Source organism: Schistocerca piceifrons, chromosome 8 (assembly GCF_021461385.2).
Source record: "Schistocerca piceifrons isolate TAMUIC-IGC-003096 chromosome 8, iqSchPice1.1, whole genome shotgun sequence".
Taxonomy (NCBI): domain Eukaryota; kingdom Metazoa; phylum Arthropoda; class Insecta; order Orthoptera; family Acrididae; genus Schistocerca; species Schistocerca piceifrons.
The window spans coordinates 136356512-136381325 of record NC_060145.1 but is presented as its reverse complement, the minus strand read 5'-3'; positions in this window follow the sequence as shown (position 1 = coordinate 136381325).

Below are 24814 nucleotides of genomic sequence, written 5' to 3'. Positions count from 1 at the left end.
CCATTTTTATTGGTAAATTTATGTGCAGGATATTTGCCTACGGTTTTTTGGTGGATTTTCTCTCTACCAATTTGGGCATTAAAATCGCCGAGTAGAACTTTTGTATCATCTTTTGGGATCTTGGCCATTATATTCTCCAAATTTTCCCAGAACTTTTCTGTTTCTATGGGGTTTTCCTTGTTGTCTCCGTTTGTGGGAGCATGAACATTAACCATTGTGTATGTTTTGTTGGCACATTGTAAGCGCATCGTCATTATCCTATTATTTACGGGAGTAACTTCCTTGATGGAGCTGAGCACGCTCTTGTGTATGATAAACGCCATCCCGAGATGGGGGGCTCCTCTTCCGATTCGTTTATCCGTCTTGCTCTTAAAGATGCGATAGTTGCCATAATCTGATGTTTCTTCATCTGTAAAACGTGTGTCCTGTAAAACTAGTATTACTATCTTTTGCTTTTCAAGTTCTGTTGTAAGGTTTAGAAGTTTTCCTGGTTGGATTAATGTATTTATGTTAAAGGTTCCAATGTATGTAGGTGTTTTAAGTGGAAGTTTGCCAGATAGCTCCGACTTTCTCTGATGTAATCGTGTAAGTCCAGGTTACCCAGAATCCGAATTCCTGGTTGCCATCTGTTGATGGGTGGATTGGTTACCACCTGGGGTAATGTTGTTATTACTTGCACGAGTCATACTTGCTTGTAATCAAGTTGGTCCAGTGTTTGCACTGGGTGTTTAGAACCAGGGATTGTTAGTTCCTGGCGCATTATGACCAGCCGCACATTGTGTGAACAGACGCTGACCAGGATGCCGATGGTTCCCACTTCAGACGCGTCCTGGATTTGGAATAAAGCCCCATGTCATTCCAAGCATGTGTGTCAATTTTTACCTCTCTATCTATATTATTCCGTGGTTTATTAAGGTTTCAAATTTAAACTGACTTTTTGATCACGCGGTACATTCAGCTAGCAAGTTCTGTGGTGAGTAGAAAACTTCTATAGTAACATAATACTGGTAGGACCAAACAATAACACGACAACCAACACTGAGCGAACCTTCCGGCGGGATGGATGTGTTCTTATTGCGAGAAACTAAAAAAAAAAGATAGCGACGTCTATGGTACGCTGCGGGTGGCCACCAGCCTTGGTCCTTCAGGCAGACGAAACAAACAGCAGATGCGAGTACCGCTGTCTAGATTTTCGCGTTAAAGTTATACATGGTTTTACAAACCGTGGTCATAAGTACAGTATCCAGGTACGGTGTAGCTTCCTACGATTCGTTAAAAAACTACAGTCTTCCACTAACAGCCACAAATGCCGCACTGCACACTGAATGTAATCACATTAATCGTGTATTAACCACTCGGTGGAAAGTGCAGCATCGTGTTGCCAGAAAGCAGGATGCAACATGCTGTAAGGTCACAATGAAGTCATCCATATTACCTAATTTATAAATTGATGACATGTCCACAGGGTTGTAAGTAACAGAGATTGATACTTGGTAGAAAATGGTCACGTACAACAGATGCTGTGCTATGTGAGTACAGTGACAGCTTAGACATTCGAGTGAGATTGTAAGGAATTCACAAAATATTACGACTAATACCATTTTTCATCCAGATTTATTTTTGTGTGGGAGTTGTCTTTTTAATGATTACCACCCCAATTGGTGAATCATATCCATGGCACACTCATCCCTATGTCAAAATGGGTTGCCCTTCTTTGAACCTTTTGAACCTTTCCGAGCCTGTCGGCTAAGTGAAGATAGTAACTCTTCCGAAAGAACAGATAACAATGATGACCATGCAGCTTCTCTAGAAAGAAATGATAATTAATCGAAACCCTCAGCTGCCAATAGGTGTTGTTGATATACCTCAATGGGGACAGCTGAAAAATGTGTGCTCCGACCAGGACTCGAACCCGAGAGATCCCATGCAATCGGGCCCGGATTCGATTCCCGACCGGGTTGGAGACTTTCTCCGCTCGGGGACTGGGTATTGTGTTGTCCTCATCGTTATTTCATTCTCATCACCGGCGCGCAAGTCGCCCATTGTGGCGTCGAATGAAATAAGATTTGCACTCGGTGGCCGAACTTCCCTGAATAGGGGCCTCCCGGCCAAAGATGCCATAAGCTCATTTCATTTTTTTCTCTCTCTGCGTCTTGCACCTGTTCCTCAGTTTCTGAACCGCCCTCCTTGCAACCATGCCTATGTGACCGTTCCAGTTTCATTGAAACACTGAACAGAAGTGTGGTTAAACTTGGTGAAGCGTGTGAACACTTGCAGCCAGGCCAATCTCGGTCACCAGATCCGCTGACTGTGGAATTGTCTGGTGGCCGCCGCTTGAACTAACACTCGGACGATCGGGGCCGCCCGCAGGCTACCTGTGTCTGTAGACCGTTTCACCTGCTCGCCACCCCATTGTCTCCAATGACAGCAGGGATGTGCGTCACGGCTTGTATTGTCCTGCAGCCTATACACGTGTTTAATGCAGACGACCATTGTTCCCCCAGACATGTTTCCTGGAAAGCTTTAGCTTTGCCTGAAACAGAACAATGCGTTTCACTCTCCATGACGATACCGACTCATTTCCAAGAAAGTGCGGGAGCGGAAGGCGGGAGGGAGGATGTTGCCTTACAAATAGGCCTTGAGCAGCTAGTAAAGGTATTCATTTACATTATTTTGTGCCAGACGATTACTTTCATACTGGGCCGGCCGGTGTGGCCGTGCGGTTCTAAGCGCGTCAGTTTGGAACCGCGTGACCGCTACGGTCGCAGGTTTGAATCCTGCCTCGGGCATGGATGTGTGTGATGTCCTTAGGTTAGTTAGGTTTAAGTAGTTCTAAGTTCTAGGGGACTGATGACCTCAGTAGTTAAGTCCCATAGTGCTCAGAGTCATTTGAACCATTTGAACTTTCATACTGGTCCTATTCGAAATGCATGCATGTAGATCATCGGAAAGAGGGAATTTCTCCGAAAGTTTAATGGCTTAACGAATATTACCCATAGAAAATCAAGCCACAGCTGGTTATGTTAGCAATATTGTCTTTCAGGGCTTATAATGCTCAAATCACATGGAGAGGAACTCTTGTTAAGATTGATATTTGGCGCGACTTAAATCTCGTCAAGCGCATGCAATGTACAGTGCACCATTAGTTATCAGTTACGTTGGTGGAGGAATGGAATAATTTACCAGAAGAATTTGCTACCAACTCTGTGAGCACATTGCTGAGCATGCAACACTGTACCAGTCTGCCTTCGGCCATCAGTTCTGACCTTATAGGTACAGGTGTAAACATTTAGGAATTTGAGGCCATCACCATCATGCACTGGAAATATGCACATATGTAACACCTACACCACAATATGGACACTGAACGAAATTTGCATTGCATTCTCATTCCACTGCTGTAACTACCGTTCCCTCAATATTAGCTCCCAAACACGGCAGCATAGCTCTCGTAAATTACAGGTGCATATCTAGCATTCAGATCAGACAAGAAAGATGGTTAAGGAGTGCTCTGCAAACGACAGTCAGTTATACGGGTAATGATCGATGTGTGTGTGTGTGTGTGTGTGTGTGTGTTTGTGTGTTTGTTTGTTTGTTTTTTGATGGGGATCTAAAACGCACAGAAAAGCGTTTTAGCCCGGTTTACCAACTTCGATAGGAATGAGCACACACATTTACTGTACTGGCCTTACTCTATTCATAACAGAAACATGGCGCTGAACTCTGAGTGAAATCGGAAGAGGGGATGATCTTTTTCTTTTATTTGCAGTGAACTTATTCAGACTAAGGATGTTGTCAACTCTTGAGTCAGAGAGTCACCCAACGTTTTCCAAATGAATGATGGATGAGTCTTTGGAGTTGGGATCCGATGGTTGCAATACTTTCAGCTACCTAGTCTTGGATACTTTTGAGAGTGTAAATATGTGGTTAAATTCTCTCTCTGATTACAATACAGATCAGTTGGTAAAGAGAACTTGCTGTCACCGTAAAAACTCTATTACAACCCAAATACATACTGTTATACTCGTAGAATGGGAAAGATTACTGTAGTCTAAGGCGCTACAGTCATGGACTGTGCGGCTGGTCCCGGCGGAGGTTCGAGTCCTCCCTCGGGCATGGGTGTGTGTGTGTTTGTCCTTAGGATAATTTAGGTTAAGTAGTGTGTAAGCTTAGGGTCAGATGACCTTAGCAGTTAAGTCCCATAAGGTTTCACACACATATTACTGTAGTCATATCAGGCAACCAGTAGCAGATACACAGACCTGTCTTTCTTGGCGGCAGCCGCTGTGGCCCATTTCATCCATTGGTCTCCGATGGACCAAGCAATGAGACCTGTTTTGACAACTATTTGCTCTTGCCACCTGTGAAGATCCGCAGGTGGATTTTCTGCCAGACACATGCTGCATTCTTCGAGTGAGGCAATGGTCTACTTGTCGATGGACTAGTGCAGTGGTGATCTGTTTGTTCTGTATTTGCCAGCGCCAACTATACAGGCTGACAGCGACCGATTTAACAGTTGGAGACTGCGTATATAAAATGCTTCCGTGGCCATCTGCTTTGAAAGTGGCTCGGAATATTTCCCTTGTAGTGGTGCTGCTTCTCTGGCGGTCTGCAGTTCTTAAAACAACTCTGCTGTCCACCTACAGTTGGCGGGGCGCTGTGAGTATATATACATATATATATATATATATATATATATATATATATATTCCTCAGCAGCTACATACTTGTAGATCGATAGGAGGCAGCTCCTCCTGCTCTTCACTGATAGTTTTCTGTCCTATATCTTCTTACCATGTATATGTGTACATGTTCTTGAGCAACTATTTCACTTATAAATCAGTAGGAGGCAACTCTTCATATTCTTTATTGACAGTTTTCTGTCCTATCCCTTCTTACCATACATCTTTGTACAAGGTCCTCAGCAACTATATCAAGCTGTTATCTTGGGAGCAGTGGAATAGCGATAACTTGCCTAGAAATAATGACAGCACAATTTATTTGATTTTCGAACGCCAAGGCTGCAGGTTGTAAGGCACACAGCAATGCTGTAGGAGGCGTATGTAGCAAACTCCGACGTCAAACAGCGAGATACATGCAGTCGGTAAAAAGGGAAAACGGGGGGTGGTGGTGGGGGCGCAAAGTTGTCTCCTGCAGTCTGGACTGGTCGTTCACAAAAACATGAACAGTTCCAGCACAGGTAGTAGTCCCTATGAGTTGTCAAATTCATCCTTAGTCCATCCCACTGTATCGCCATTATCTGCTGAGATGTATTCTCCATACACTCATGCATTACCACATCCTTGCATTCCTTTTGTGGGAGGCTATGGATGTAGTCCTCAGCTGCACACTTACAGAAAATACACTTATTGAACTCCTTTCCGTCCAACACCAACATCTCATCAACGGAACACCTTTCCTTCCAAAAATAAAGACAGTACCTACTAGTCTAGCCTTTTTCCTGCCTATTCACATGTGGGGCAGGGGGCAGCTGTAGGACAGTTTCGAGTGACCTCTGCTGGCGGTACTGACTAGAGCAATCAGTCTTCAAAATTCAAGGCAAACACACACACATGCGTGATCACAAAAAGGCGTGGGGGACAGCGAAAATTTTGGGGGACGGAGCTAGCGGAGTGTTGAGGCAGCTCTAGGACAATCCAGCAGCAAGATAACAATATCAAGAAAACATTTCTCGCCAAAACAAATAAATAAAAATGGTACCTTACATCCTTCATCTCCAGATGCTCAGCACTGATTGAGCCTTTTTCCCACCAGTTGACATGTGGTGGACGTGAGGGGAATTGGGGGCAGGAGGGGGGAAGAGGGTGACAGGAAATGGGGGATGGGGAGGAGTGGTAGTGGCGACATCAAGTAACGTTGCCACATCTACACCCCACGGAGAGGAAGTGGAAACGACCCCCCAGCGAGAGTTACCCTTTTTGGATAAATTTGGTAACAATGCAGACTGGCGTTACTTCGACCTTATGCCCCTACTCCGCCATGGACAAGTACAGAGTGAGTGGCAAAATAGCACTATCGAAAACTGGAATGAATGCAACTGTAGTACATCAAGGGACATAGAAGACGGGGGTGAATGATAGTGCAGAGTTGAGTACAGGCGAATAGATGTGCAACTGTTGAGCAACTGACACCTCAGATGAGCCAAGAGTCTACTAGCAGTTTTTCCTCCCTGACTGTTCAGCGAATGGGGCAGTGTACGGGCCTCTGCAGCAGACGCCTTTTTCATGCACCCAAGCTGGCGACTGTTCATCAGCCACATAGGCGCGATTTGCACGCCAGAACCGCAACTGGATGTCCATTGAGTGGCGACAGGTGGCCTTTTCAGATGCATCACGTTTTATGCTTTGTTGGAGAGATGACCGCTGGTATGTACGGCGTGAGACCTCCGAAAACAACCACCCTGCAACAATAGTCGGAAGGTCCAGATGGAGAGGGGAGCGTTATGATCTAGGGCACGTTTCTCCGCATCATGATCGTATCTACTAGCAGGCCAGTGCAATGTGTCACACATCTCGCACTGTACGTGCGTGGTTCAAACAGTACCATGATTAGATTGCCTTACTTCCATGACAACAGAGCTTTCTGGACTTAAACCCAGCAGAGAATCTATGGCACAACCTCGACTGAGCTGTTCATGTCATTCATCCTCAGCCGAGAAACCTAGTACAACTGGCCACGGCCGTGGCATCGGTATGGCTCCACATCCCTGTTGGTACATTCCAGAACCTCACTGACTCTCGCATTTCACAATGGTCCGATCTGCAAACGGTGGTTATTGAAGTCTTTGACAGATGGTCATATTAATGTGACTGGACACTGTATATAGTTCCGGAAGACTATGAGCCTTCGCTGTATCATATCTTCTCTAAAGATTCGTCGTATACATTTGAATTTAGGTTTATAACAAAATCGACAAAGACGTAATGGCTCAATTTTACTGAGTATGCACTTCACAGATGAGAACACTGCCTAAGCATTTCATATGTGCCAACTGTTTTACAACTATATCACACCGGATATTTCAGTTTAACCAGTCATCGAAAAAGCAAGGTATCACAGACGTTCGCCACAAGAGAGAAAATATTAGCTACCCCGAATCAGTAGCTGTACTGAACGCGTGCATCACAAAAGGTTCCTTTAAAATACCCACTGTTGACGGTCAGAGCCGGCCTTTACATATCACTGCGATAGTCGACCAGCGTTTAAAACAGTTACTAAATAATTGGAGCTAAGGAACATTACATGTCAACAAATCCTCACGTAAGTCCAAAGATAACTACCGCACATACATGCGAGACCAGATCGCACAGTCCACTTTACAAGCCATGTGTCCAAATTGGTGACCAGAATAATTTACGAAAGAATGGAAAAGGAAACTGAGGATTTGATACATGAGAGTTCATTTGGCAACAAGGAAGTTAAAGGCTCCAAAATGGTTCAAATGGCTCTAAGCAGTATAGGACTTAACATCTGAGGTCATCAGTCCCCTAGACTTAGAACTACTTAAACCTAACTGACCCAAGAACATCAGAAACATCGATGCCCGAGGCAGGATTCGAACCTGCGACCGTAGCAGCAGCGCGGTTCCAGACTGAAACGCCTAGAACCACTCGGCCTCAGCGGACAGCTAAAGGCTCCAGAGAGGCAGTTTTGACGAAGCGCTTGATAACGAAATCAAGGCGTAAGAAAAAGAAAGAAATCATCTTATAATTCGACCATCTAAAGAACGTGTTCGACAACCTAACATGTCACCCATTGAGGGTGAATGCGGATTCTCACTCCCGAAATGCGAATTCTCAGTCCCACAAATGGGCCATTGAGTAATTGGCGAATCGCTCGCCATTTTAATAGGAGCGATGCTACTATTCGTCGATGTTGGTAGGGTGAACCATAGCCGAACACAGCGTTAAGAAATAAGCGGTTGACCTACAAAGACAACAGAACATTAGTACCGAGGAACATTATCATCGATCTAACATGCAACTGGTGCTTCAGTGACCACAGAGACCATTAATAGGTGGCTCACAGAGAGAAGGCTCAGTTCACAGCACACCTTGTCCCGACTGCCATTGACCTCCGTACACAAAAAAAAAACCGATTGCAGTGGTATCAGGCACATTCTGCCTGAAATTTCATTGACTGGAGTATAATTGTCGTCAGTGATGATTACCACTTCAAACTGACCAGCGAAAACGTGTCTGGAAACACACTAGATAGCGTTGGGATACCAACCTGACGGTCGTCTAGCATATGGATCGACAACCAGGAGTGATGGTCTGGGGTGCCATTTTATTTCATAGCAGGACACCTAAGGTGGTCATCCGCGAAACCCTTATGGCGCAACCGTACGTCGATGATATTCTACGGTCGGTTTTGTTGTTCTACGTGGCAAGCCGTCATGGGCTTCAATTTCAGCAAGATAGTGCCCGCCTGCACACGGCGAGCGTTTCTGCTGCTTGCCTTCATGCTTACAAAACCCTACCAGCAGGGTCGCCAGATGTCTCCCGAATTGAGAACGTTTGGAGCATTATGGGCAGGGCTCTGCAACCTAATTGGACAGATTTGGCACGATGTTCCTCAGGAGGGCATTCAACAGCTCTAGAAATCAATGGCAAGCCGAATAACAAAAATGGTTCAAATGGCTCTGAGCACTATTGGATTTAACTTCTGAGGTCATCAGTCCCCTAGAACTTAGAACTACTTAAACCTAACTAACCTAAGGACATCACACACATCCATGCCCGAGGCAGGATTCGAACCTGCGACCGTAGTGGTCACGCTGTTCCAAACTGTAGCACCTAGAACCGTTCGGCCAACCCGGCCGGCTAGCCGAATAACAGATTACATAAAGGTCAGAGGAGGACCAGTGCGCTACTGTCTTGTTCAGTTTCTGAAGTTCCCCCTCTTGAATAAATCATCTACTTTTTCTGAAATTGCATTTGTTTGTCTGTACGCGTACATTACATCCACTTATATCCGTCCCCTTCGGATAATTCCTTCATGGTGCAACATCGTACTTACATTCACACGTGACAGTCTTCTTATTATGCTATATTCTGCCTGGGGGTAGCAGCGGGTCTTTGATGACGCTTCATGATGATCCTTTTTTTTCTTTGAGTTTATTTGTAATAGTAAGAACATAAATAATTTAACATGTAAATTTAAATGTATTAAACTGTTCAATAATGAGGTACAGAATCGTTTAAAAATCACACTGACCTTGTCAGGTTACAGTTACTAATCGCAAGGTATTTCAGTTTCCTCAGATGCCCCAGAATAGGCAGGTGTCTGAAGGGAAGGTTCGGGTTATTCGAGATATCCAGCATCTCGAGGTGTGTGAACCAGTCGTCCGGCCCTCTGCAGACAAAACAGATAGAAACACAACACGCCCGGATGTTGCTTGGGGTAAGACATCCGGATACATTAATAAATGTAAAATTATTTTAGCTAGTCAGATCAGTCCATTCGTTCATATATAATGTAACATTAGTTACCGCATTGAAGTATACTACTGCCTTGATGACGATGACAGAAATAATAATGCTACTAACGAAGTGGTATTTGATAATGTTAGTTGTCCAACGAAAACACGACGTAAAACAAAATCGTTTACTATTGTTTCAGCGGAACTATATACAACAAAAACGGTCTTAATGTGATTGAAATACATATATGATCAGGCATTTTCAACGACCTTCTCTTTGCACCCCTCCCTGCTGTATTTTCTACCACAACATTTCATAAACTCTTACTCAACACAGGTGTTTTATTCGACGTGATCTGAACAGCAGTCAGTTCGCTGCTAAGAATCAAAAACAAGATACTACTAAGGGATGATTATGGGGTCCACAACATTATGTCTTAATTGCTGCAAGTTTTATATTTTCCTTGCAGGAGAAAGTTGTGGTAACTAGAGCAGCTACAATCAGGAAATAACGTAGAGATTACAAGTATATGATTCCACGAGAATCGCCCAGAAAGTAATACACAACATTGTTTTCTCTCAGCCAATAACAATGATTCGAATGCGAAACTTATGATATACTTTATTTGAAGTTTCCGGAGTGCGCCTGAAAATTTTCCGTTTACTCCCGGGGTATCGCAGTTGCAGCAGTGCTTTAAAATGGCATCTGTAAGTGATGTATGTTCGGAGAATTCAAAGATAATCAGGAGATAATACTGTGTACTACAGTGAGCAACACTAAACTGGAGAGACTACTACACGAAGCAAAGCAATGACGAGTGACATCACACGTCATGCTAAACCGGGGCAAGGTGTCAAAGTGTTCTGCTACATAGAAACAATACAATTATCATTATGTACACTATATGACGCTGTGGGTGTTTAGTTTATAGTTCACTGTTAGCCTTGTGCCTTCTAACCCTTGTATTGTATTGTCTTGTATTGAACTGGGGACCTAGAAACGACAGAGAGGCTTCATCCCCGCCATAGCCCTCAGTGGTCCATAAACCCACAACAGGCTACAGCAGTCCACTCACCCCACCACTGCCCCACACTGAACCCAGGGGCACGGCCCCCAGTGGACCTCCCGGAAACGTCTCACACCAGACGAATGTAATCCCCAAATGTTTGCATGGTAGAGTAAATATGGTGTACGCGTACGTGGAGACATTGTTCGCGCAGCAATCGCCGACTGAGGCGGAATAAGGGGAACCAGCCCGCTTTCGCCCAGGCAGATGGAAAACCGCCTTAAAACCATCCACAGACCGGCCGGCACACCGGACCTCGACACTAATCCGCCGGGCGGATTCATGCCGGGGACCGGCACGCCTTCCCGCCCGGAAAGCCGTGCATTAGACCGCATGGCTAAATGGGCTGGCTTCGAACCTTTACCTGCAAAATCAATTTTACAGCTATTCTACTCTACTTCCAAACGTAATTTCCGTACTGCCGCTAAAGCTGCTGACAAATTATGAGTCTCAAAAATCTTACTTCTCTTCAGAAGACTTTTTGCTTTAATTTTTCTCATTTTATTTCCTGAATGACGAAACAATAGCGATACAAAATAACCAAAACCTTGACATGAAAGATTTCTTATCACCAATCTGACGAACTTTCACACAGTAACACATGTGATGTAAAGTGCATTTCTCTCTACAAGTAACAAGAAAACTTCTGTACACATCATTAGGCAACGAAACTGCTAAACCATTGCCTTGCTGCTAATTTCGGCTGCTAACAGGGGGAAAACCGTTAATGTTAACACGAATCACTAAACAGGTTATTACGTTAACGCTTAAGAATCATTAACAGCAACTTGTATCTTAGTTGCTAGTTAAATATGTGGTTTTACCTCAGAGACTGGTGGTTTATTCCGAGTAAGTTGCCTTCTCTGACTGATTTTTAACTTGCAAATAGCCTGAAAACTGAATAAACTTGGGATAGCGTCATGCTTCAGCAGCTGTCTATCAGCTTCTGGTCGAAACATGTAGCTGTCTTTTATAAAATGACATGTTTTGATGTAGACCAGTACTTCCTTCGTACTGCATGCACCCATTTCTTTAAAAGTTCTGGACTCGAGTGAGGAAAACTGAAAGGATTTTAATCATATTTTTGCAGGATTTGAATTTGTGAAACACTGCTTGTGGCGGTTTCTCCTGCTTTTAATTCTTCATTTGTTGATTGTTGTCCTCGGTGTCGACGTACTGCGTTGCTTCACTGGCTATAAAATGGGTTGTGGATTCCGACACTGACTTATGCGAATTATGTAGCCGACAGATGCACAGTTGCGTTTCGTAGTACTTTAATTTCACTGTCCACAATCCCCCAATAATACGCAGTTATATGGCCAGTGCACAATTGTTTAACTTGCGATAAACCTCATTAATAGTTTGCAGGGGAAACTCCACATACTGCTACGATAGTTTACTGTTGAACAGGTACGCCCAGTAAAACCTAACCACAAAGTTCACAGTTCTTGAAGAATAATCAGGTACCTATGGAGCAGACACTGTCACTGTTTTTACACATGCCCTAATTGTTTAACACTTGTTCCACAGGTAATTTGAAGCACCGTTGTTGTTCTAACCAGCACAGGTTTCTCGTCTGAAACTCGGCCGTGGACTGACTGTCTCGTGACCAAACATCATCACAATAATCGGTACTGAAACTACACATTGTTCGAAGTTAAATTTACAGAAATTACAATTAAAACTTAACTCATTGAATTAAATGACTACATAGAAAAATTTCGTCTTTTTAACAGTCTCTTGTACTGCAATAGTTAGGCCAAATTGTCTGTTTAAATGATGAAATGAACATATATAGTTACACAAACAATACCTTTGATAAAATTGTTAATTGCCTTGGAATTAATACAGAGCTGGTTTTGCTAACATGTTTTTGAATAGAGCTAAATAGATACTTTAAGATTACTAGTACTTCATCTTCCAAATGTTTGCAATTATTACAGAATTTATACTTGTTTATATATGAATAATAGAATTTAAGTTAGCAAACAATTACTGATTTCTCCCTATAATAAAAGATACTAACTACGAATAGTCAAAATAAATTAGAAAATCAATTACATACATAAAACTTAGCACAAAATTAGATCTGGTGTTCCATCCTTTAAAACTGAGGGCCTGCCTTTCTCTGTTATAAAAATGCAGATTACACTCGCGTATGATAATGGTAATTAGTTACACATGAAGAAATTAATTTAAAGGAGCAGATGGCAAAACAAGAGGGTAATTAAAAATATCCCAGCTTGCTTCGTCACATACGCCCTTTACCTATATTAAAGCATATCTATCGATTACTGCACCCGTAACAACTCTTGACCATGTCTGTTGAAAAAGGAAAACAATATTAGTTTAAGGTCACATGCAGAAGAAAGACAAGAAATACTGTTCCGTTACAATCTGGTGACTGCATCAAAGAGCGTCACGGTTTACTAAGCAAAAACGCCGTTGAGTAGTCTCTGCAGTTCAGTATTGAGCTCACTGGTGCATTCCAAAAATGTAACGCTTGGCATCTTTGCCCGCCATACTGGTAAATGTATGTCGGTCTCTTTCTATCCAGTTCTCAGTACGTAACTGATTTGCAATGAGGCTACAAGTTTTACTTTCCCGATGTAATATGCATGTAATTTTAGCATGTCTGATGCACAATCGAGCTGCTCATATTAAAACATTAAATACCAGAACAAAATTAATTACTACTGATAAATAAATGCTCTCTTCACACTGAAGTTCGCATTAATTGGAAGAATGTAAAGTAAAAATTCCTGGAAAACATTATCTTTCTGCAACTTGATTGTAACCTTTACCGGAGGTCAAATTATAAGTTAGAAAATATTCATTTCCAATAAAAAGCATCATGTGCTTACAAAGAATTTAATATTCTGAAATCTCCAAAAATTTGTTCTAGTTGATTATGTGGAAAGAGATGAAAGAAATTTAAAAGTAAACAATATGCAATTCAAAATTCATTTACATTTATTATTTATACAAAATGTTTGAGAAGAAAGTAACTTTCGTTAGCAACTGTCACACACAACTGTTTTTTTCACTGGGCTTTACTACTCATTATATTTCAGTTACATCTTAATTTACATCTAACTTATATTGCTACAAGATGTTAGTGGGAGGGGAAAGAGGGCATCGCCCATGGTTGCATTGTTGCCAAATTTATTCAAGATGGCGGTGATAGGTATGGCAACATCACAATGACGTCATGGCAGGAAGTTCAAATATTGGCTGGAAAGTAGGTCAATTGGGCTACCTCCATAAACCTAAGCCCATCTCCTGGCCGCCTTCCATAACCCCTCCCCACCCCTATCGGCCCCACAAGAAAATGGGGGTAAGTTCAAATTTTGGCATAAAAAAGGTCACTTGGGCTACCTCCACTAACCTAAGTCATTCGACCACCACCTCTTCCTTGGAACTGGTGGGAAATGAACTCAGCCTGTGTTGGGCTGCTGGACAGGATGGACGTAAGTCTTTATTTTTCATGCAGTGTTTATTTAAACAATTTGAGTTGTCATTGGCAGTAGTCCATCCAGTGCGTTCACCATGCGGTCCGGAGTCCAACTGACCTAGTATACAGTACTGCCACGAGAGGATGCTGTCGCCCCATGGTGGTCTGGGGAAAAATTGTGGGAAAAGGACTCAGTGTGTGTCCAGCTGCTGAAGAAAGGAAGGAGTGTACTTTTATTTATTTTTAGTTGGAAATTCGAATAATTTATTTAAAGACAGATTTCACATAGTTTATTTATTACTCTGATACAAAACACTCGCCCTGACATGCTTGGGGTCACAATAAGTAGCCTGCAGCCTGCAAACTACTATTAAAGTGTTGAAACACTGCCGTACACTGATGTACAGACACGCAAACAACTCGAAAATTGTCGAAATAATGCATGTATAATGGTCTACAAACACGCTCAATAAATGTAAACTGTCGAAATAATGCACTGCACAGCCCACAGACCTGAAAACTACTCGTAAATCACCGAAATAATGCAGTACACAAACACGTATTGCGTGTAAAAATGCTTTCGCACTATCGTTCAGAAATTCGATCATCACATATCAGCGAATTGTTCCCTACAAAGGCCCCAAGGTACACACACCAGCACAGTGCACATACGACATTCCATACGCGAGGTGCCTTCTGCCACACATGTGTTGACCTAGCCACCATTGCTGGTGCGACGATGCATAGCCTTTATACCTACAGTCCAGCGAAGACCTCAGTGCTGAGCGAGAGATGTTTGCCTAGCTACTCAACATTGCAAGAACAGCTAAAAGGCTGTCAGTGTTGTACTGATATCACATCTATGTAAATAAAAGCCAAGTCTCCCCTGGACACCCTATAGAAACCTTCTGCAGTACTCTCAGAAATTGTTTAACGTCATATCCCAGAATAACACCTGCATTCTTCCTAGAGATCTTAAGGGGACGCCAGTCCATTACATATCAGCCCTTTCCCAGAAATAGTTAAGGGTCGCTTTTGTTGCTGTTGTACGAGCTTTTCGTGATGTCTCAGCTTTCCTGCATGGACATTCTTGTCCTAACAGGACCTGTTTTCGAAAATAGCACAGAATAACGTAGACTGCATTCTCCCTGATGGTCCTGACGATGCACCGCGTCCATCCTGGAAATCGTGACATAGTGCCTTCAGCAAACATCTCAGAAACAGTAAACGTCCTCACCACTATGTAGAGGCTCCTATGTTCCAGCACAAAGGGTGTCTTATGAATGAATGGAACATTCTTATTCGCTCTTACTGAGATTACCTGACAAACTGCTACTGCTGCCAGTGTGGGAGCACTGTCGACCTTTTCTTTCTGCAGACGAGACTTTCAATAGCAAAAATATTTTGTACAGATCGCCATATTGCACTGAGAGTTAAACCTTGCAAAGGAGGTCTACAGATCTTCAAATACTGAAAGACAATTGTCAGTTATACTGCTATGACACTAATGACAGAAGGTAGAATATTTCAGTGTGTAACCGACCTCCAACCTAGCTGTAAATCATCACATACCGTATCGATGTAGTAAACACACAGTTTGTATCCTCCGCCATACAAAACAACCGCTTTTGCTTCCTGCGTATAGCTATCGACTATCAGACACTCGTACATATACCGTAAAGACAGAGAGCATGAGCACACGGACAATATATAGTACCTTTGGCACTAAATATTTCCCTCGAGATCGGTAGGTCACTCACTGATCACAAGTCATCTGCCGCCACACACATACTGGGCCAACGAGTGACCAGAGCACCCTCAGCGAACCGAGGTGAATTTCCAAACTGTTATACAAAGGCTGGGTCACGAGAAACGTCAATCATTGCCGCGCACCATGCACCCTCAGGCAGAATCGTCCTAGGAAACCGGCTAAATATATATTTTATCGCTAACTTACAAATAAATATTACTATTACAATCTCCTCATTTGGACGACATTCGACAATGGGCAAAGTATTAGAAACACTCACTGCTGATGGCTGTGGCTCTGGAAATAGAAATATCTGTACCATTCTTGTGACTTGACATACTTTTTCAGGTTAAAAAAAAAAAAAAAAAAAAAAAAAAAAAACCTCCCATTCCCACTGCAACCGCAGTATTTCACGTCAAATACATACCTTCCTTAAGACTGGACATAGTTGTTTTCCTTGCGCATGTCAGATTACACACACACACACGCATACATTATAAGCCTTATGCTCAAGGTGAACCTGTCACGCATCCCCTATTACTAAGTATAATATTTCGCCAATAACTGATTGCTGGTGATACCTCTATTTCCCAAAAACCCTGCGGATTCAGCGCTCATAACAACAATCTAATAAGGCTCACTGGTCGCTAAACAGCACATGACTCGCAAAATCTCAAATTTACAAAGACAGAACTTTCCAGAATGTTAAGAGCTCACCACGTATATGATGTCTTCACGGGTTGTCAGCCAAGTAGCGTCGTCGTTTCGTAGCAACGTTTCGATGAAATGCGTCTCCATCATCTTGAGGCGAAGACAACCCGTGAAGACTTCATAATATGGAATTTTTCCGAGAAATCTTGCACTCACACCACTTCGCCTGAAGATGACAGAGACGCATTCCATCGAAACGTTGCTGCGAGACGACGACGCTACTCGGCTGACAACCCGTGAAGACTTCATGTATGAAATTCGCCGAGAAAGGCTGCACTCACATACAGCTTACTACGTATTTCAACGTAACAAATTGCTAATCATTTGCGAAATATACGACGAGTAAATGGTACAATAACAGCAATTTAACTTATACGTGAGTACATGGCAAGAAACTTGATCCAATGTTTTGGCACCTTTTGTGATATAGTATTACGCATACAGAAATAAACTATAGCAACATATTGCGAGTCCTCACTGACTTCAAATGGTTCAAATGGCTCTGAGCACTATGGAACTTAACTGCTTTGGTCATCAGTCCCCTAGAACTTAGAACTACTTAAACCTAACTAACCTAAGGACATCACAAACACCTATGCCCGAGGCAGGATTCGAAGCTGCGACCGCAGCGGTGTCGCGGTTCCAGACTGCAGCGCCTAGAACCGCTCGGCCACTGCGGCCGGCTCCTCACTGATGCTTGTCTGAATGTCATGTGGGTTTGAAAGAAGCGCCACTAAAGGAAAAACTTTTGTGAATTAGATTTTCAAAATGGGCTCAAGTAGTTAATCCGAGTGGAGATCTGTCTAGACTGAAGCTACTTTACAAAATTTTTTAGAGATGAATCTGTTAGGTGAAATCGAGAAAGTATATAAAAATATGAACTCTGGACCGGTTAAAGCCGTTACATCTTTACTTACTTGGTAGACTGGCGACAGAAACCGTATTCGATCTATAGCCTCGCCCATCAGACTCCTCCATTTTTTCAGTCCATTCTTCCCCATCTAGTCCCATCGTACTCATATACCCTCTAACCACGTGACTCCATCACAGTCGTGTTCTTCCCCTCAGCCTGTTGCTCAGACGTCTTCTTCCATCACCTGCCTGGTAGTTTGGCCTTCTCGACGCACTACGTGCCTGTACCACCTCAGCCTCCTCTCTTTAATTACAGTCACACCGTCCAGTGACTCATACAACTACTGCAGTCTGCAGATTTTCCTTTTCCTAAAATCGTGTCCATCCTCCAACGGCCCAAATTCTGTTTAAGAACAGCATTCTCAATTGTCAGGAGTTTTGGTTCAAATGGTTCAAATGGCTCTGAGCACTATGGGACCTAACATCGGAGGTCATCAGTCCCCTAGACTTAGAACTACTTAAACCTAACTAACCTAGGGACATCACACACATCCATGCCCGAGGCAGGATTCGAACCTGCGACCGTAGTGGTCGCGCAGTTCCAGACTGTAGCGCCTATAACCGCTCGGCCACACCGGCCGGCTGTCAGGAGTTTTCTTTCCATCTTTTGTGCCAGAGTCCAGGCCTTTGCTCTGTATAGGACCCTAATGTTCATGGATCTCCATAGAAGACGAGACATGAGCAGCTTTCCGAGTGCAAATCTTGACATGTTTCCTGCATGAATTCTTGCCTTTCTTTCCTGGTCTGTCTCATTCCTTTCATTGAATAATGCCTGAATATATCGAATTCTTTTTCAGCAGCCACATCTACCGGTTCATCACTGATCTCTCTACTAAATATGAGGTATTTGGTCTTATCCATATTCATATTCAAGCTTGCTCTCATTGCCTCTTCATTAACACGGTTGTCATCTGAATCAGATCTTGATCAGTCCATGCAAATAAAACTATATCATCTGGGTAGCTTACCTCTCTCAGCGCTCTTTCTAGAGCCAGATTAAACAAAAGGGGGAGAGGCAGCTCCGGGCGACAGAAAAATCCGCAAACAGTTGGGAGAAAGTTTTGGTTTTACTTTTCAGTCAATATCTCGCGAAATGGAAGCTAAGAAGTCAATTAATGAAGCATAATTTTCAACAGCAGGGTTGGAAGCAGTCTTCAATATATTGTGTATAGGTAGTAGGAGAAAGCTGCCGCGAGGAATTAGCCGAGCGGTCTCAGGCGCTGCAGCCATGGACTATGCGGCTGGTCTCGGCGGAGGTTCGAGTCCTCCCTCGGGCACGGGTGTGTGTGTTTGTCGTTAGGATAATTTAAGTTAAGTAGTGTGTAAGCTTAGTGACTGATGACCTTAGCAGTTAAGTCCCATAAGATTTCACACACATTTGAACATTTTTGAGAAAACTGAACTGACAACTTGAATTTGTATTACTTGCCCATAACTGATAAATTTGTTTTGAAATTTAACGACGACATACAATGTGAATGGAATGATAATGATGTTGATGACTAACAGAGGATGTAATCACTAATGATAAAGAAACTGAATTTACTTGAGAAGAAGACGGAAAAAGATTCTGTTCCTGAAACAGACGAGAAAAGCGAAGTAGAATTCTCAGTACGTCCATAGGATCACTGAAAATTTTCCCTGTCATTTCGACTTTTAGAGGCTGGTCTTAAATCATTTAGCGCCAGTGACAGATTGACAGTTAAAATCTTGATGGTGTCATGTACCTAGCTACTTGAATGATATTATTGAGAACAGCTTGTTAGTGAAAGAATTTTGGAGAAAATAGCTTCTACTTTGCACTTCGAATTAATTTCTAAAGGAGTACATTCAATTAATGATTTCAGATACTTAACTCCGGTAGCGTTGTCTCGAGAGTAATTTTTTCCTGTTGATCGAATAATAGTCCGTTTTGTATCAGTTGCTTCAATGAAATGCTATTCAGTCCAAGAAAAATCTCTTCGTGTACTATCTCTACAACATTTAAATACTCCTTCGTGGAGTTGTGACATAGATGGTACATTCCATTTTCATCATAATAACAGTGAAATCAAACTTTCATCTGCATAATACAAATAATCAATAACTTTCCATAGTCGATAATCAACCAGTCCCGAGATACAAGCACGTTAACACAGTTCCTTCTTCCCACCACGTTACAGACATGCCGACTCCCCCATTGTTCCAAAACCAAAGATACACGTATGCTAAAGATCGGCTTCCAAGCAATTACATTGGCATGAAAACATAAACTGTGACATAAATTTTTATATATCAAAAGATAGAAATTTATGTGTTATTTCAAAACATGATTAGTGTTAAATATTAAATTATTATTTTTATTCAAATCCGTTTTAAATCAAATGTAAAGTACTTGGATGAATATTATTCTCGTAACTATAGCATTTACGTCTTCTGAACATATAAAAAAATACGTACATAAACTGTGAATAAGAAATAATCCTCCCAATAACAGAGTCGCGCAGAAATGAAGGGCTACCGTGCCAAATGTTTCGTTGGGTTAAAAATTGGTCATAGAGCACCAGAAAAGGGCAATTTTCTAGAGAAAACTGTTTATAATGAGTTCGTACGAATATCAGATGCTTGCTTTAGCAAACCTAATGTTTGAAGCTTTAGCTAAGGTTTTTATTCACAGAGGGGAAGGTGTTACACTGTGGACGGCACTGTAATATCATTTACCAGAAGAATTAGACGTAAATACAAGAGATGCTTACATCCACAAACTGCTCTTTCGGCGAAAGAAGAATCTCCTAAAAATTTTTTTCTTGTAGTGAAAGACACTGCCAGCCGTGTTGATACTGACAACGACTCCCTGTTTCAGTACGTGGAGACTGGATAGAAGAAGAGTCAGGAGCAAAATTTCTACTTTACGGCGCGGGAAACTTGAAAAATTTTTAGAAAAAATGAGTCATGCGACAAAAAAGATCAACTGAAAGTCCAAGTTCATGTAGGCAATGAACTGCTTGAACAAGTTGATAAATTTACTTATCTGGGCAGTAATATAACCAAGGATGGAAGGAGCAAGGCAGAAGTGAGAAGTCAAGCAAAGGCTGCTTTTAACAAGAAGAAAAACATCTTAACATCTAAGAGCATCAGCCTTGAAATCAGGAAAAGATTTTTGAAATCATATGTGTGGAGTTTGGCATGCTATGGGTGTGAAACATGGACTCTCGGGCAGAGGAAGAACAGAAGCTAAATTCTTTTGAAATATGGTGCTATAGACGCATGCTCAAAATAAAATGTATCGACAAGGTCACAAACGAAGTGGTTCTGGAAAGAGCAGGTGACAAGAGAAGCCTCTGGAGTTTCATTGTTAAAAGAAGAGTGCAATTTACAGGCCATCTATTAAGACATAAAAGATTCCTGAACACAATCATAGAGGGATATTTCGAGGGAAAAAGACCAAGAGGAAGACCACGACTGAGGTACACCGATCAAATCGTGAAAGATGTGGGATGTAACACCTATAAAGAAATGAAGAGAAAAGCTGAAAGACGCACAAAATGGAGACAAGCTACGATTCTAGCTATTGCAAACCAATCCTTGGATTGGCCACTGTAGAAGAAGAAGAAGAAGAAGAGGCATTATAAAAGTGCTGTAATGTGGCTGCTGAAAAGAAATAATGAAGTTTTTAAATGAAATCATTCCGCTTTGTTTAAAAATTTCACTAAGCCTGTGGACCCAGTACTCATTTAACAAAGTTTATTGCTATGTAAAATTTGGAAACTTCAATAAGGATTACGATAAAACTCACGTAATAGAAACATCAAAGGCACAACTTGAGATCCAGACAAACTGTGTTTCAGCTGTTGTTGCAGCAGCTACAGTGGAATGATTGCAACCACAAAAGCAAGGAAAAGAGATGCTTAAATTGAAACGAAGCAGAAATGGAATGAAGGAAAAGAATGAAAATTAAAAGGTGGCACTGAATGTAAATGCTGTTGAGAAGAGCATTAAGAGTTACAAATTCAAGAATGTTTGAATATGTAACCAAGAAGCGAAGGCACTTATTGACTCTGGTTCAAATGGATCAAATGGCTCTGAGCACCATGGGACTTAACTGCTGTCGTCATCAGTCCCCTAGAACTTAGAACTACTTAAACCTAACTAACCTAAGGACATCACACAGATCCATGCCCGAGGCAGGATTCTAACCTGCGACCGTAGCGGTCGCGCGGTTCCAGAATGTAGCGCCTAGAACCGCTCGGCCACTCAGGCCGGCTATTGACTCTAGCACTCAGTTTATTACGACAAGGTGTTTTTGAGGGAACTGATGTTCGAGGACTCCAAGATATAGATTAAATCTCAATCGGATTTGGGAAAAACTTTTCGTCTCCACAAGGGTGTTTTACAATGACTGGTGAAACTGATGATATGACAATTGAAGCATATATTTATGTCGTTTCTGGAAACACTATTAGTTTAGTCGTAGTTGTTGTTGTCGATCTTCTAGACCAAATCGAATTTTTAATAAACAAGGACAGAGTTACTATTAGGAGGTTAAAATAGGAAACTCATCTCATGTGAATCCGTATAGCAGAAAAGCCAGAATCACATACTTAAACGCGTGCTAGCGGTCAAATAAAGGACATTTTGAAATTTGGTAACTAATTACATCACATCAAAATGAAGATTGTTGCAAAGCAGAACATCCAGTATACATGGTGTAACGAATACAAGTGCAGATTTTTTATATGTGGTACCTTAAAATGTACACGCGTCGTTGTGTCAGTTGTTTTTGCTCTACGTCGAACAGTCTTCCACAAACAAGTCAAAAACTTTACAGCATGATATTTTCTGCATGGTCGTAACCATACCTCTAAGTAAGCTAATGCGGTCAGTATAGACTGACCGTTTTGTGTCGACGCGTCCACACAAAAGCACCTGACGTGCTGCACAGGAGAAAATAAGCATTAATGGCTTGCTCTTGTCACAAAAACTTGGAGGTAAAAACCAACCTAAAACCACACTACTCGTATTAGCTGTAATTATTAGTCGTCCGATGATGTAGATACTAGTGTAATGTTGTTCAGTGGAGCATCTACCGTCATCCATAGAAGTATCTTCACTTATACCCATTAGTCTGTTACCAGGAGAGAAAGAAATTGTCCACAAGCATGTACAGGAGTGGTTTGTTTAGCAGTATACGTTTGAATAAGAGTAGACACGAGCATTCAAAATGTTCGAGGACATATTTTCATCGGGTTCAGCTTTCAAAACATACGACAAAAGATACGAAACTAAGCTACACACAGATGGAATGAAACAAAGCTTCAGAGCTGCTATAAAAATCTCCAGACGATGACGAGTAACCATCTCTTACACAAGGACATGATAACTCCTCAAGAATAAAATCATTCTAGTGACAACTGCGTCGGATAAAGCTCTTCAGGTATAAATCTGATGATCTTTTGCCAACCGGGCCAACACAAATTGGACCAAAGTTAAAGGTGATGGCCAAAATTATTGGACCAGCCGAGTTAGAAACTCAGCGCAATGATACACATGATATTTGCGGAGAAGATGATAACCACTAGGGTCTCTGGTTTATCTCATCATTCGCTGAATGTGTCCAACTCTGTCCAAATGACTGCTCATCATCCGAGTTAGTGATTGTCAAGAAGGGCGAATGTGTGTACAGATGGCAGATTTAAATGTTTTCCCACCGACAAGGCAAATTATCCACAATTACAATGAAATAATGTTGAGATGTTTATGTGAGCTTACGAAGTCGTGGATGAAGGACAGTATACATCAATTCACATGAAATGGGAGACATAAATTTCTAAATTATCTTCGCGAAAAAGATGTGAGTTCCATGTCTTCTTGTTTTGTTTCGTTTATCATGAGATACGTGTACGCCTATACCAGTATAGGTTCACGGGTTATTCCACGACCAACTGGTCTAGCATCATCATCTCAGATTTTTGTAAAATATGATATGTAGATTCCAACAATTAGCACGTATAATTTGACCAATGTTTAACTCTTAATACGTAATACTTCAGGTGTTGCACTCATTCTCTAGTGGGTGGTCAAAACGTTCTCCATGACACTGTGAATTTTTTGTTGATGACGGTTCAAATGGCTCTGAGCACTATGGGACTTAACTTCTGAGGTCATTAGTCCCCTAGAACTTAGAACTATTTAAACGTAACTAACCTAAGGACATCACACACATCCATGCCCGAGCAGGATTCGAACCTACGACCGTAGCGGTCGCGCGGTTCCAGACTGAAGCGCCTATAACCGCTCGGCCACACCGGTCGGCTTTTTGTTGATGCAGACAAAGACAAAAGTTTAGACACTGCTTTAAAGTGGCCACTTTTTCAATATTTCAGCATCAATTCACTGCTAAATGTATTTAAAAAACTTGCAAATTATGCTGCACAATAATGAAGAGTCTGGTTAAGATGGCCGCTCAAAACTGAGATGAGAAGATATTCGATGCTCTAATCCTTTCCAATATTTGCTCAGTAATTTTTCGTAAACTAGAAGTTTTAGGGAAGCTTCCTTTCGTAAGAATGTAAAATGTTTTATGGATGACAAGTAATTAATAAATAAATTTAGTCAAAAAACTTCTTTCCAAGTTTTGGTCCATTTCAAGTTCTGTATCTCAAAATGGACTTTCCAGTTTTCTTGCTTTAACTACCATTGAAAGAACTATCCTTTTCTGCAGGAACATATAATTTGTTGCACGGAGACGCTTTAGAAATAGTATTTAAGTGAGAAACGCCCATCGAAATGCTTTCGAGACTTCAAGATTTAACACACAGTGGAAACCAGACTTTCACTAAATGTCTCAGATGTGTTTTCCTACATAAATTGTTAATTCATTTTACATTTAGTTAAGAAATTAAGAGAATCTGGAAAGCGACTTTTGGTATGATAATGGTACTGAGGTAATAGTGAAATACCTTTTTATTTAATCTCAAGTGAAAAATCATTTAAGTTGCAAGGCAGCCAAGTCAGGCTGATGGAATTTTACTGTCCCACTCGGTGTGACAATGAAAAAGTTCAATATCACTGGGCACACAGTGACGGAGTACACTAAAGGGCTGTTCTGAGTGGTCGGTGAGCAGTTCGCAAAGTGTACGGCAGTCTAGAAACAGAGTCAAAAATATAATAAACTGGTCGTAAACACACAAGATCAGTCCAGAGTGAGGACTGAAAGAGAGCAAATGGTAAAACAAGCGTTAGCTGAGCACTGCAATTAATGGCGCTGTCTGAGGTTCCGTATGATGTGATCCCTCAGGTAAAAAAATTAAGTGGCAGTTCACGCGCATTTTTAAGTGCAGAAGTGCGCCATAATGCGCGCCTCCTGTACTGAATGCTTTCTCCGTCTGCGAATCTGCGAGCAATCGAGACAGCTTGCTAGCCGCAGCCTCTCAAGATTCCATATCGATACTGCGGCTTGATCGGAAAACCGAATCACTGGCGTATGCAAGAGATAA